We start from the raw sequence: 15,628 nt of genomic DNA, 5'->3' as shown, positions 1-15,628 counted from the left end.
ATTTTTCAGTGCAGCTTGACATGTCAGCCACAGACTCTTCACAGACTCATATACTGCTTGTCTTCTCTTTCTCTGGAAAAACACTATAATGCAATGCTCCTTCTTGGAAGGTATCTGTTGAAGTAGGGAGAGAGGCAGCAATTTGGTTCTGTTAGTAGGAGTCCTAATTTGCCTCAGAAGCTGCTCCACATATGGTATCTGTTTCTTTGTGCTGTGCAAGTTCCCTGCTTTGTTCCTTTATCTTTTGAGCCTGCCCATGGGGAGGCAGCAGCCTCTGTTGGAATCACAAGAGCAGAAATGCACAGCTAAAATGGAATTTCAAGAAGTCCATAATGGCTAATCAGAGGTGACTGAGTGTCACACCTGCCTCTGCACTTGCTCATTGGTAACAATGATGCTCAAATCCCCTTTTGAAAATCCTCTGGGTTTTAGCAGGTCTTGCACATCTCTGCTATACTGAAGGCTTAGAACATTCCTCTGCTCTAGTTGTGCAGTAGAGAAGTGGTTTTTTTTGTATTAGAATACCTTTTGGCTAATGCTCTGATTATATATATATATATGGAAAAAACCCTGCCTTAGTCATGGTTAGACTGATCAGATCTCAAAAGGGAAAGCTTTTTCTGGCATCTTAAAACTGGACTTGAAAGGAGGGTGTCCGGGGTAAAAAAATCTGCACTACAATAAAATCTGTATTTTTTTCTTCTTTTGGTTGATAGCATTATTAAATAAAGGATTTGTTTTGACAACTGTTTCAGTTAAAAGCTATCAAGATAGCAGTGGGCACAAACGAAATAAAAGAACTGTGGGGTTTTTTCTCAGCCCTGATTGTGTTTTTTGGGGCAGAGCTGGGTGCAGCTCTGGGGCCAGGACAGCTGGGATTTTTCTCATGGCAGGAACCAGTGCTCTGAACCCAGGCTGGGGAGTGAGAGCTCCCACAGATGAGCTCCCAGTTCCTGTGTCAGTGCAAAAAGGCAGCTTTGCTCCTGCCAAAAAGCCAGAATGTACAGCAATGTCAGAAGAGAAGAAATGAAGGTAATGGAGTTCTATGAAGCAGCAGCTGCTTTTTTGCAGATAAATTCTACTGACCTGCAGTGCTTTAGTGTAGAGTAGTTTAATAATTAAAGGAAATGAGGTGATTTTTTTTAACATGCAGACAGTAATTCCTTCAGTCATGTGCCACCTGGATTTTGTTATAGCAGGCAATAATCAAACGTGCACCAGCTTCATTTGTGTGCCAGTGCAAGGACTGCAATAGACAACAAAAACAGTTCTTCCATGGTTACTGAAATCTTTCTACCCAAAGGATTCATCAGAATTCAGCATCCAACTGTCTGGAGGTCTTCCTGCTTGGCCTTGCCTTCTGTGTAAACCTAATGAGAGCTGACAGTAATTTGAACACTTCTGGTAGTGTTTGGGGAGGTGAGAGGTGGCTGAGAATAGATAAGAGTCAGCTAAGATGCTGGCAGTGACTTGGAGGGAAAAAAAAAAGCCTTCCACAATTGTTTTCTTTCCTTGGGAGTGATTCTGTTAGTTGCAGCTGTAAAAGCTGCTTCCTGGCAGCTGCTGTGGAAAGGTTTAAAACATAAAAAAGGTTTGGGCTTCCCAGTGGGCTTTGGGATGTGCTCCCAGGCCTTGCCAGCCACCTTCCCAGGGACTCAATTTCTATTATTAAAACACACATGGTCAGTAGCAGCAGAAGCCCTGGCAGGATGAGCAGTTGTCCTGGTTTGGAAGAAGCAGCAGCTGTGCTGCCACTGGTGTCCCTGGCTAAAGGGACCTGTCCCAGGTCACCCACAGCACAAATTAAAGGGTCTGACTCAGAGGCAGGAATGGGGGAGCTCGTGGCAGGAGGAGGAGAAAGGCTCTGGCATTTCCTTCTCAGGTGTGTTCATTGAATCCAAAATAAAGAGTGATCTGTCATGATGTGACCTAAACAGAGAAGGGTGTTCTGTAGTCCAAGGCTCCTTGGCACAGAAACAGAGGACAAAAGTGGCCTGTTCTGTGCTAGTCCATGTTTTCTGGGAGTCTCCTGGACAGCAGCTCGAGGTTCCCATGCACTGGTGCTTTGGGTGCTGGCTAGCAGGCTGCTTTCCCTCCTTCAAGAGCAGCTCTGTGCCCACTGCAGGGTGAGACCAGAGCCTGGGGCTGGGATTGAGGAGTGTCCCTGGCTGCCACTCTGCTGTCCTGCTGCAGGGAGATGCTGGTGCCTGCAGCCTGGCCTGCTGGGCAGGATGGTCCTGGTTCTGTGGGTGTCACTTTGTGTCCCTGTGTCCAGAGAGCAATGCCAGGGCTGTCCCCTGCGCTGTTCTCACTGGAGGATGCTGGAGGCATCAGAGACACTGAGCCCAGCTGGGGTTGGCAGGGAGGGAGCAATGTGGTCACCAGTTAAAAATAAGTTGGAGTTTGGTATTTGTGGGGGAGGATCCTTCTAAAGTGGCAGGAGCTGCTCAGAGGTGTGGGTCAGATGCCTGTGCTGGTCCCAACACCAAACAGATCCCAACTCTCTGGATCTGTTTTCAGGGTGCTCCGTGTGCCCATCTCCATCCTCTCAAATTCCCTGGCTGTGCTGAGCTGGCCGCTGTGCCATGCTGGCACAGAAGGGATTGCTACCAGTGCTTAGCCCAAGACCAAGTGCTGGCAGCAGGAGCCCCCTGAGTGATTTGGGTGTGAGTGAAGCCTCTGTAAGAGGCCAGAGCTACTGATTGTAAACTGGGGAGTGACAGAGACTCTGCCACCAGCTTGGCTGAGCTGCTACAGGGTTTATCCCCCTGGACATTAAAACCCATCCCTCATTTCTGACCTAAACCTGCCAATGGGACTCTTGCTCTGGATTTGGGGCCAGTGTGGGCTGTGGTGGAGCAGGTCTGGGGCAGAAATAGCCTGGTTGTGGGGACAGTGACTCCTGCAGAGCTGCTTACTCCCTGCATGGATTACCCAGAGTTAGGTTCACTCTGTTGGAGGGGGCTCCAAACACCCTGCAATTACTGTAAATGAAAATCAAATGATTGTGGGAGCAATTTTGTTGTAGAGTTGAAGGCGTTAAATGGGACAAATCTTACAGGAGAGCTAATTCCTTTTATTAGGAAGGGAAAACAAATTAGCTGTGTACACAAGCCCTTTCTGACACTATTGTTACTGTTATTATCCCTTACTGGTGCTGCTAGAAATGAGGGCATTGCATTAGAGGGAAGGCACATTATGCAAGTGTTTCAAGGTGCTGGTAACTGCTCTCTGCTGACAGGTATTTACTTAATGATATGTTGGAGTGAAAGCCAGCAGCAAGGACAAGCTTTGGAGGGAGCTGGGAGTGCTGAGCTTTGCCTGGACCTCCTGGAGCTGCCTGACACCCCCCACCCACAGCAGGCATCCCCCAAAGCCCCTTTTCTGTCCTTCCAGCAGGTTCCTGACCATAGCACGTTCCCAGACTGAGTCCCCAGTGCTCTCCTGGAGCCAGGCCTGGTTCCCATGGATGTCTGCAGCCTCCAGAGCTGCCCTGACTTGCTTGCAAAAGGTCTTTGTGCTCGTGCCTGTGCTGGAGGCAATGCCTGCTGTGGGTAGCAGTGGGACTGGTCACGTTTCCGGTGTCATGTGCTGTCCATGACGGATGGCAGAGCCAGTTTTTCTGCTCCAAAAGTGGGACTGGGGAGGAGACCGCAACCCTCAAATACCCAGAGCCCTGGCTCCTGCCAGCCAGGCATCCAGGAGATCACTGCTTTTTCAGCTCCAGGTAAGGCCCTTCCCTTTCTCCCTTGTGCCAGGCAGGGAATTGAGACTCACCTGTGTGTTTTACAGGCTGGGGAGGCAGAGCAGGACAGTGGGTGAGTGAGGGGGCAGCAGGAACATCCCTGGGGCAGCTCATGCTCCTTGTGGTCCTTGGGGATGGCAATGGGGGCCTGAGCTTTGTGGGAAGGATTTGAGTCCCCTGGCTGAGATGGGAGAGGGCTCAGTGTGAGCTGGTTGTGCCTGGGGAGGGGTAAGGCCACTCAGGCTGCTCCTAGCAGGGTGTGAACACACAGGTTTGCTCTGCTCTGATCCAGCTGCACCTCATGCCCAGCTTGGCCGTGGACAATTGCAGCTGCTCCGTGGGGACCATCAGCTGCTCTCTGGGTTTTGCTGGTTTTTCTGCCTGGGCTTTAGGAAACCAGCTCACCTGGGGCAGGCAAACCTGCCTGTGTGAAATGTGAGGCTCCAGAGGAACAGGCAAAACCAGATCTGCTGGTCCGGGGTGGGATGGAAGGGGAAAAAGCTGAGGGCTGGCATGGAGGCAGCACCCACGGCAGGAGCTGCACAGGGTGCTGGGTGGCTCTCCCAGCAGGGTTGGTCCCCAGGGACCGAGGTAGCAGTGCAGGGGGGGATTAAAGGGGTTTAACCCCCCACAGAGGCATTTCTTGGCATGTGTTGGGGCAGAGCCATCCCTTCCCAGCCCTGGCTGCTGGACTTTGGCCTGGTTGTCCATCTCCTAGTGAAAAGCTCCATGTCCACCTCTGTGCCATCCCTATCTGTGCCCACCTGTGGCCTGTGCCTTCCCTAACTGCTCCCCTCTGGCAGTGAAGGCACAAGGCAGGGGAAACCTCATGGATTTGGGGCTGGGCACACCATGGGAGCCATGGGGCAGCCTTGGTGAGCAGAACTGGGGTCAGAGCATCACCTGCACCACCTTCTATCCCTTCCCAGGGCTGCCTTTTCCTTTGTTAATGTTTGATTATTTTTAATGATTTCAGATTAAAATGTGATTATTTTCAATTAGTAGTTGCACTCCTTAATTACGGAGATGAATTAGATTGCCTTTCATTATTAATTAGATTTTAACTTTGCACTGATTACATCTTCTATCAGTCACTTCCCACACTCCTTTCCTTCCCATCCAAACTCCCTCTCCCCCTGTGCCACCCCAAACCCCACTGGTTTCCTGCTCCTCTGCAGCATCCTGGGGGTTTAAAAACCTGCCAAGAAAATACAAATCAATGTTATCGGCTCACAGGCTGCAACTGGCTCCTTCAAAAGGGCCAATAACACCAACCAGATGATGTCATTTTGTAGCTAAAACCATTAAAAGGAAGCATTAATATTCTGCCTCCCTCCAACACTGGCTGGATGAGAAACTATTCCCTAATTACCTGCTGGGGTGGATCTGCTCTTCCCAGTGAGCAGAAGGGACCTGATCCCCTCACCCTGCTGCCCTGTTTGTGTATGAGAAGGAGGGTTTGACCTGCCCAGGCTATTTCTTAGGCTTTGTTTGGGCCTCCTATTTTTAAAGCAAGCTGTTTCCTTTGCTTTCTTTTCATCTGTCACCTTTCAGGCACCTAATCAATGCTTGGGAGTTTTCTTACCCTTGCTTTTGGTTTCTTCTCTCCTTGCTGCTGTCTCCATCTCCCTCTCTGCCATCACCCTGTTCCTCAGGGAAGTTGTCCTTTGTTTTGGGGATTCCTAGGAGCCCCCACACCTGCTCTTTATTGTTTCTTCCTCATTTAATTTGAAATACTTCTGTAATTTGCACCTGCTCATGGTGGGGGGTTAAGACATCTCCCTGCACATTTGCCCTGAGATTTTCCTGCCTCCATCCCTCTCCACTTGCTGCTTTCCTGGGCAGAGGGGGCTGCCTGGGTCTGGTCCTTTTGGTTTTTGTGTCGTCCACAGATTGTCCCTGCTGTTTTGGGGGGTAGGAATTACACTCTGTAAAAACTGAATCTTCCAGGGAGGCATTTTCATCCCTGAAAAACTCACCTTCCTCCTCTCTCTCCTTGCTCCTTCAGGTCCTCTCTGTTCGCCAGGTGTGCCTGTCTCGTGCCCCAGAGCTCTTTGGCCTTGGTGAAATGTCGACAATCCTGAAATGTGAGTGTTTGGTGTGGGCCCAGGGGCACCTGCAGGGTTTGTGTGAGCTGGAAGCTGCAGGCTGGCAATGAACCTTCCTCTGTGCCCTGCTGCAGGGTTTGGACGGGAAGATAAGGAGAAAGAGGAGGACAGAAAAGAGAAGGAAGAAAAGGAGAAGGAAAAGACTGAGGGAGAAAAAGAGGAGGAGAAGCAGAAGAGGAGGAAGAAGGAAGAAGAAAAGGTAGGGGAATGATGGAGTTTCTGCAGAACCATTGACATCCTGGCTGTAAAGGGAAGCCACGTCTGAGCCATGGCAAACCCACACCTGTAGCAGATGGAGCTGTGCTGCCCACAGCCTAAAAATCCCAGTGTCCATGGCTTTTCCACTGAGAGAGACAGCTGTCTCTTTGCTCACAGCATTCCTACTTAGATCTCCCTCCTTTTTCTCTCCAAATGGGATGCTGGTGTGGGCAGCAATGCTGCCTGCACTGCACACACTGTGCAATCATTCTCTGGCTCTGGAGAGCTCTGTGGTGCCATGGTCACACGTGGTTCCACAGCAGCACCAGGGGTGCCAAGCCTGGCTCTGGATACCCGCAGGACCAGAAATCTCTCTGCCTCCTGACTCTGAACTGCCAGGGTTCTCAGTGATGATTTTCCCTCTCTCTTCACCCCAGCAGGGAGATGGGGAAGAGGACAGGAGCAGCAGCAGCTCTGACAGTGACTCAGAGGAGGTAACCTCAGCCCAGCCCTGTGGGGTTTGCACCTACAAACCCCAGTGTGGATGCTCCCAAAGACCTGGGATGGGACACTCAGCACTCCCCTCACATGCTGTCCCTTTTATTTCTGCCCCAGGACCAAGGCATTGCCAAAGATGATGAGAAGGAAGACAAGGATTAGTCTTGCTGTGCTGGAGCAGCAGTGCACGCCCTGGGCATGCTGAGGAGGTGGAGATGGAAATGGCAGATTGGGCTGGAGAGTGACTGGGCCGCTGTTAGCCAAATAAAGATGCTGTGATCTCCAAAGAGAAGTGCTATTTATTCACTCAGTCACACTGCCTACCCAGTGCTATCTGTCCCTCTGCAAAAGGAAACACTCAAGGAAAGGCAGTAATAGGTGAGGAGTGGGACCTGGGCAAGCAGGTTTTGTACAAGACTGTGACAGAGTCTGGAGAGAAATGCAGGGGCTCTGTGGGCTCTGTCTGCCTGGCTCTGCAGAGTCCCTCCAGATCTGGCCTCACCAGCATCTCCCTGTGCCCTGCACTCTGTTTGTTCTGGGATGGAGCAGCGTGAGCAGGGACAGACGTCTGGAGCTGTGCTGGAGCTGGTAAAAGTGATTTCAAATTTATCAAAAACAAACCAAAAGCAGTTATGGGGGGAAAAGCCGACAAACCTCTCTGTTTTTGCAGCGCTGACCCCAGCGCAGGGGCCGCGCCTGTTCATCCATCCCCAGCCCCGCCGAGCGCTGGCATCGGGCGCGGCGCCAGGAGAAAAACAAGCGGGAAAAATGAGGAAAAATGAGCTGGCACCGCCATCTACCGGGAATGAGACGCCTGGCAGCGGGGCCACGGGTTTCATAACCGCTGGGCTGTTTTGTAAGGCTCCCGCAGCGCTCCGGGGACAGGGAGAGGGCATCGGGGACAGGGAGAGAGCATCGGGGACAGAGAGAGAGCATCGGGGACAGGGAGAGAACATCGGGGACAGGGAGAGAGCGCCGGGGACAAGGAGAGAGCATCGGGGACAGAGAGAGAGCATCGGGGACAGGGAGAGAGCATCGGGGACAGAGAGAGAGCATGGGGGATAGGGAGAGAGCATCGGGGACAGAGAGAGAGCATGGGGGATAGGGAGAGAGCATCGGGGACAGAGAGAGAGCATGGGGGATAGGGAGAGAGCATCGGGGACAGAGAGAGAGCATCGGGGACAGGGAGAGAGCATCGGGGACAGAGAGAGAGCATGGGGGATAGGGAGAGAGCATCGGGGACAGAGAGAGAGCATGGGGGATAGGGAGAGCATCGGGGACAGGGAGAGCATCGGGGACAGGGAGAGCATCGGGGACGGGGACAGGGAGAGCATCGGGGACAGGGAGACATCGGGGACAGGGAGAGGGCACTGAGGACAGGGAGAGAGCATCGGGAACAGGGAGAGGGCATCGGGGACAGGAAGGGCTCCAGGAACAAGAGCGCTCTGGGGACAGGGAGAGCATCGGGGACGGGGAGAGAGCACCAGGGTCAGGGGGAGCACCAAGGACGGGAAGCGCTCCAGGATGAAGGAGCACTCCAGGAACAGGGAGTGCACCAGGAACTGGGAGCTCTCCGGGAGCAGGGAGCACTCCGGGGGCTCTGGATGCTGGCAGGGTCCAGCCGGCAGCAAAAGGGACCTCGGAGGGGGACACACGGCCAGCAGCCTGACCCGCTGCTGCTGCTGGCGGTATTAGGACACGCCCAGAAGCCTCACCATCAATAAAAATTTCAATGAAAACTTGAGCATGAGCTCTCCCTGCTGTGTTGCTGCCTCGGTTTGTTTCCCTTAAGGAGTTTATTTTTATGAGTATTTTCTTGAGTAATACAGATTTCAGGCAAACCCAAGATTAAAAGTCAACACCATGGAGGATTTTACTTGAAACCACAGAATGTGGCTTTGGATGTTCTTTCTGTGGAACAAATGCAGCCGGCTCTTGTAAAAGCACAACAAACAGCAGGAAAGATGCTGAGGAATGTTGTCTTAATTATCCAGCACAAAGATTAAAGGGAAAACACGAAGATGGGAAAAACAAACAACCCCAAAAGCTAAGCTGGGTAGCAGGAAAGGATTGATTTTAACTGCCTTATTGCTTCATGAGCCCTTGGGTGCATTAATGTAAAATAATCCTGTGTGGGGTTATTTTACATATTTTACTTTTCCCTCTGTGCAAGCACACAGGACTCTTGCACAAGACACAAACTACTTCCAAATAGTAGATGGAGTTGCAGAATTTTACAGTCCCCTCAGGCCATGCTACTAAAGGATGGGAATATATTGGAATAAATTCTGTGTTTGGACATGAAAAGGAGAGGCCTTGCCTTTGCTTTTCAAGATAAAGGTTGGAAACCTTTCAAGCATGGTGTGCCAGACTCTGAGGTGAAGCCTGCCTGTAGATGCTCAGTTGGAGCTGAGAGGTGCTGCATCTCACTGGAGTGGGATTCTGCTTTCCAGCTGTCAGGTATTTAATCTAAAAGCCCTGAAATTTTCCTCTGTGCCTTGTGCCCCAACTCCCAAAATGGGAACCTGCAAATGTCTGTCTGCAGCTGACCCCACAGCCTCACTCTGCCCCAAATCTCAGCATCTTCACGTGCTCAGGGCCAGTGCTGGGCACTCCCTGCAGTGCTGGGTGATGGTGAGCACCAGGTGAAGTCTTCCTGCTGCTGCTGGTGTTTTGCAGTCCCTGCTTCAGGCCACTGCACCAAGCTCTCTGCCAATACAGCCTGTGCAGCCAGATCCCTGTGGCACCAGGGCAAAGAGCCAAACACACCCAGGGACTGGCTGTGTGAGCATCCAGCTGGCTCCTCCAGCAGCCAAGCTTCTCCATCCTGCCCTCAGCACCTTGCCCTGCACGTGGCCCTTTCCCCTCTGCATCCTTGTCCTACCTTCATAAAATGGCTAAGTTTGCCCAAAAAGTTGTGGAGGTGAAAACCATTTCATGTTTCCTGGTGTCCCTAATTCCTCAATGCATCTCAGCCCTGGCTTGAAGCCAGGTGGCATGAATGGGCACAGAGCATAAATATTCATGCCAGCCATGGGGATTATGGCTCTAAAAACACTTAGTGGAGGAGGCAAAAGGCAGGTGGAGCATCTGGCTTTTGGGGATGCTGAGGACCTTCTGTCACAGCAGCTGAGTAGCTCTCCTGAGGGACACATCCCCCAGCATGACCTCGGTGTGCTGGGATGAGTGTTTGCCCACAGATGTGCCAGCAGCTGCCCAAGCTCTGCTGAGCCTGAGCTTTCACTTCACCCCATGTTTTAACCACCTCCTCTGCTTGAAGCATCTGCAGGTTTCAACCAGAGGCTCCTTGGAGCTGCTGTGTCTTCAGCTGGCTGGGAGAGGAGCGTGGAGCACAGAGCTGGGCCAAATGCCCATCACACCAGGCTCTGCAGGGGCGGAGTAGGAAAAGACCAGCAAGAGGAACTGGCAGCCGTGGAGTTACTTAAGCAAATCTTGTTTACACAAATTTATATAATAACTCTGGCTGGTCCTCGGGGAGCAGGAGGGGTTGTGCTGCCCCTGCTCACAGCATCTGGGGGTGCCTGCAGGGATCCTGCACAGCACGTGGCTGTCTGGGGCCTCATAGCAGCAGAGATGCCAAGAGAGTTTAGATGTAGGGGAAGAATTGTTTCCTATACCATTTCATGCAGTGATGCCCCCAAATAAAGGCATTTTTCTGTAAATGCCAAAAATTTCAGAACAGAAAGGTTGGGCCTTTATATTGTGATGAGACTTTTCATCTTGCATCTAGGGGCTTTATTATATAAAGCGTCCTATTAGGGAAACAAGGCTCTCTAAGGTAGAGATCAAAAAGAAATCTTTCCTCTGTTCCCAAGTGACCTTCTCCATGGAAAATTTCAAGCTGCTTTTTCATTCCACTAAAAAATGGGAACAGTTAAAAATCCTCACTTTCCCAGAAAAGCTGATTCCTGCAGCCGTGCTTATGATCTGCTAATCTCTGCAGAGTGCTGGGCAGAGGTTTCCTATGAAACCACTCTTCTATTTTTGAGCTGAATAAAAAGAAAAGCAAAACTCAAATGGAACTGGAGTCATACAAGTGAAGGCTGTTTTGGAAGGTGAAACCCCTGCTCCTGCTTCTTGCACAGCACTCAGACTTGCTCCTCTCTATGATGCATCCTCCTACAACTTATCCCTTCACTCTGAATATCTGTAAACTAAGACTCTTTGCTATGTTAATTAGCAGCTAAAAGTTATAGCAGAGCTTTATTCATGGGATTAATTGTCATAAAACTGATGCTGAGGATACACATCTTTCCCAGCACCTTTCCCTCCCCTGCAAACCTCTCTAGGACTCTGCATTTGCTCTTCCACAAGAGCAGAGCAGGCTCCTTACTCCCCAGGCCTTACTGCAATAGCTTCCTAAAACCCACAGTGGAATGGTGCCAGGCTTCTTGCGAAGGAGAACCTTCAATTTGCTCTGGCAGATTCCCCAGGACAGGTTTCTGGGTGACAAATGTTCCGAGCACTAACAACCTGACCTCTTTAAGAGCCGTGACGTCTGTGCGTTATGAAAGGAGGGGCTGGTGACGGGCTTACCCAAACATGATTCACCTGCTGTTCAAAGTGCACCAGAGGTGGAGGCCAGCCAGCCTGTGGAACAAAAAGGCACAGACAGAAATATTTGTCTGCTCCTTGAGCAGAAAGCTCTGCCCAGGCCACCACTGCTGTGAACAAGCCAGGGGTACACAGGCAGCTATTTATAACTGTGGGAGAGACACAGCCCTGCTCATCCCACCTGAAATCCAGCCCGGGGTGTGTTTAGGGCTTCATTGTGTCTGGCTGAGGGGAAGGGAAACTGCAGGGAGACCCTGAGAGCCCTCTGCATTTTTCCATGAGACTTCCAGGTGCTTCCTTCTCCACATGGTCAGACAGAGCTTTTGGATGGAATTGAGCCACTTTGCAGGAGCTCTTTGTCCTCACCAAGAAGGACACACAGGGGTGGTGGAGATGCTGGAGCTGAAGGAATAAGGAACCAGGGTAAGGGATGAGGAAGTCAGCCCCTGGATCTGGCCTGAGAGGCCAGAGGCATCCCTGCAGAGCAGGCTATGCCAGCTGCAGAGCCCACCCTCTGCCTCCTCTGGCAGCGCTGGGTGCCCGCCAGCCCTGCTGGCATCTCTGCCAGGTGCCTGGGAGCTGCACAGGAAAAAGGGAAAAGGAAGAAATGAGGGAGGCAGCACGTACTCGCTTCTTGCTGAGGCAGGGAGCCAAGGCCTCCAGAGCTGGTGAGAGAGTGGGGCAGGGCAGCTGGAGAGTCCCCAGCTGCAGAGATGGGCCACCATGGTGTCACCTCGGGCCACAGGGCATGGACACACAGCAGCTTGTGAAGTGGGCAGCTTCTGTCTGACCCTGCAGTAAAGGCTCACTACAAATCTGCTCTCCCCAGCCAGAAGATGGAGAGGTGATGTGAGCTCCAGGTCTGGCCCATGGGGATGCAGTTCCCTCTGGACACCAGTCTTCTTGAAGTGGTGGACCTTGCTGCTATGTAGAGGTGTCCTCGGGGAGTTGTCTTGTTATGACTTTTCCTCCTTTAGTCACTTTGTTTTGTTATCCATGGCTTAGGTGGTGCTGAACAAGCCCTGCTGATTTTGGGCTCCTCCTTGGGAGCTCCTATAGATGGAGGATCTTCAGCTTCAATAAAAATACCAATAAAACAATTTTGCAAGGCATCAAGGCAAGCTTACAGCACCCTGCACCACAGCCCATGGTCTTGCCACCCATCCCAGAGCTTCCCTCCAGGACAATGGGGACAGTTCTGATCTGGTTTTGTATTCTCTCCTTAGGGTGTGTAGTTTGTACACGACTGCCCATGCTGTGGACAAAGACATCTCCATCTATTTTATGTGGGACTTGCTTCCAAGGCTGGCTGATAATGTTCTGCCAACCTCTTTGCCAAGATGTTTGGCTCGAGAGACTAAAATGAGCCAGATAGGAATCTGGGCTCTCCTGCTGTGCCTCCGCAGTTTCCAGGAGTTCAGGCATAAGCTCAGTTACATGAACAATGAGATAATGCTCCTTTGCAGCTCTCTGTCCCACCAGTCCATGTGAAAGTCAACTCATTTCTCTAGGAATGATGCCGCCTCAGGCAAAGCCTGTGTGAGTCAGAAGGAAAAAATACTGAAGTTTTCTTAATTCCCTGACCCTGTTTACATCTGATCCTCTGTACTGAGAGTCAGGACCTCTCAGAGTTTCAGGACTTGGGAACAATACCATGTAATTTCTATGATTGCTTCCTGCCCAGTGCCAGCACAGAGCAGAACTGGAATCCCAAACCTCACGGGGCACCGTGGCAATCTGCCTGCCTCTGCCCAGAGCAAACCAGCAGCAGCTCCCCTAAGTGCACACAAAGATGCAGGTTATAAAAGATGAGCTCAGGACAAAGAGTCTCCCACACCACCTGCTCCCACTTCCCTTTGCTCCCCTTCCCAGGAAAGGCTTTGTACCACATGTAGCAAATGGGGAAACCTGGTGGTTGAATAACATCCTGGATCTAGAAATACTATGATGTAAAGAAAGAAAGAAAAAATTCCAGGAAGCTGATGTGTTTGTTGACAGCTTTGGGCTGGGGTTGGGGGGAAGGGGGGGATGATGCAAATAACTCCCTGCATATTACAGGCACGTACTGAGGTGTAAAAATAATTCCTCAGGCCAGCTCAGGAGGCTTGCAGACAGGCAGGATCCAGGTGCAGCACTGCTGGGACACAAGTGCGCCTGCACAGGTGCTGAGGCTCTTTGCCTGATCACCCACAGGCTGCCTGGCACTTGGACATGCCACTGTGAGCCCAGCGTGGCCCTTGTTGGTAGCAACACTCCCCCTCCTTGGCTGGGATTCTGACGCTTTCCTCCTTGTGTGGGTTTAGGAATGGCAGAACTCGTTTCACCCCTGTGCAACAGGACTTTCAGGTCGGATGGTGCTGGAGGAAGCTGGTGGGTAGAGCAGGGATGGCAGTGTGGAAAAGGGGTCATGACATTCAGGGTGCATGTTCCTGTTTACAAGTGCTTGTGGTGCCTTTGAAGACACCCTCAGGAGCACACAGGCAAACAAAACTCTGAACAAAAAAGGCAACACGGGGAAGGTGCTGTCACCTCAGAGCCACTCCTTAAACCCTAATGTGTCAAAAACAAGTGTCAATGCTTGCAACAAATATTTACACACTAAAAATGAGCAAACACAGCTGGTGTGCAATCCCTGATCCCAATGCTGGGCTGTCAGCAGTCTGGACCACATTAATGAGACTGTGCTGGAGCTGAAGCACAAGTGGACGTGTGGCTGGGAGCCAGAGGAGGAGCTGCAGCAACACCTGGAACTCCTCACCCTGCACTGACCCTGGGATATTTCCCACCTCTAAACTGAAAAAAAAAAAAATTAAAAATCCTGTTGTGCTTTGCAAATAGTTCCTACACACAGTGTGATCTGTCCTGGGTTATGCAACACGTGAAGTTCTCATCTGGCCAGCAGAATGGTTAGCATTAAGCATTTAAAGCCTTTTTTTTTCTTTTTCAGTTATGTACTGAGTCAGCACAAACAGGGCAGTGACAAGAGAAAGCATTCAGACTTCTGAACCAGCTCAGCTCTGGACAGATTGAAGAAAACAAAATGTTCTTGCACACTGGTGCTAATGAAGCCTGGTTTGCCATGGCCTCGTGTGTTGTGGTTGATTGATTTTAAACTGTATTATGCAAAGCAGCAGCATGCCTGCTCTGCTTGGAGAGCCCACACATGGCTGTGGAGTGAATCAGGAGGTGAGAGAAAGAATGAGGCAGGTCCCAAGAGAACAGCCTGGTGTCTCCCATAGGAACTGGCTGCGGTGATGAAAGATGCTGCGCTCCTCACCTGGCAAAGGGCTGCTGCTCCCAGGCTGAGCCACACAAACAGCTTGTTGTGCACTTTGCTGCAATGTTGGCTGTGGTAGCTAAAATCAGCCTCATTTCATGGCTCACGAGCCAGGAACGTGCCCTTCCTGAGGGGTAAACTGGAGGCAAAACTGGTGAAGCCTCCTCCCTGGTGGCAATCTTTGTTTTTTTAGTCAATAGTCAGGTTTCGGTGGAAAAAACAAGCCATGGTGAGAGCTAAACCATGAAAGGAGAGTGTCTGGTGTGAATGATCTTTGTCCACCTGAGAAATGCCCATGGGAGATCTGCTGGGGGAAGGGATGTGCAAGGTCCTCTGAGGCAGGGGTGGGAAGGGGGGAGCTAAAGACTGACCTTGCAGATGGGGACATGGAAAATGTCCCCTGCTGGGCAGAGTCCCAGACAGACTCCAACGCTCCCACTGTCCCTAATGCCATGCTCAGCTTTCCAGGGCAGTGTTACCAAATGCCACCTGAGATTGCTCCAGCCTGGAGGGATCACTTAAAAAGATAACGGAGAAAGCAATGAAGCCTATCAAGCCCACATAAAATGCTTAGTTGTTGAGCTTTTAAAACCACTTATGAGCCGTTTAATGTAATTGCAATAGATTTGGAAACAAAACCTGCTCCACAGCCCAAACCTCCACCAGCCACTCCCTCAGTGGGGCGCAGGTTTCACCAGCACTGATGTCCCACTGGTGATCTCCCTCCCTGAGCAGCCCTGCCAGTGTGTGCGTGGGTTTTTGGGGACACACAAATGAGCCCTTGGGGAATGTGCATCATCCTGATCTACTAAGCTCCAGAACTGACAGATTTCAGCTGTTTTCCTCGGCACCTGCTGTGCAAGAGCTGCTGGCTTTTTTGCTGTATGACTGCGTGCTCAGGGGATGCATCTCCCTTGTGACACCGAGCCCATCCTGGGGGTCTGTGAGTGGGAAGGGGATTGTCCACATACAGGGTCTGGAATCATTCAGCCCCAGCCCTGCTCCACAGCCACCGGACACCCCAGGCAGCCCGCACCGTGAGTGGCTCCAAAGTGCCCTGGCCCCAGTCTGGGGCATCCCAAACACCCCCGGCACTCTGCACCTTGGTCCTGCTTCGGTGTGCCCCGTGCCCATGTGGGGCAGAGCTCTCCTCGCCCGGCTCTCGGCTCCAGAGCCGGTGTCCGGCTCGTACCGCACCCGGCTGCTCCGGGGCCCCCCAGCATCCCC

The 15,628-nt window shown here is 51.5% G+C and overlaps 1 protein-coding gene across 1 annotated transcript in view; it reads left to right on the top strand.

The window, feature by feature from the left end:
• The window catches only part of FAM114A2 (family with sequence similarity 114 member A2), a 9,431-nt gene extending 8,613 nt beyond the window's left edge, over nt 1–818 (top strand). Inside the window, exon 13 of the mRNA XM_005418754.3 lies at nt 1–818. This exon is cut by the window's left edge and continues 879 nt beyond it. The gene's annotated coding sequence lies outside the window, so the exon portion shown is untranslated.
• Nucleotides 819–15,628: the final 14,810 nt, after the last annotated feature.

The sequence above is a fragment of the Geospiza fortis genome, unplaced genomic scaffold (assembly GCF_000277835.1).
Source record: "Geospiza fortis unplaced genomic scaffold, GeoFor_1.0 scaffold55, whole genome shotgun sequence".
NCBI classification, from domain to species: Eukaryota; Metazoa; Chordata; class Aves; order Passeriformes; family Thraupidae; genus Geospiza; species Geospiza fortis.
This window is presented reverse-complemented; position numbering and strand designations above follow the sequence as displayed.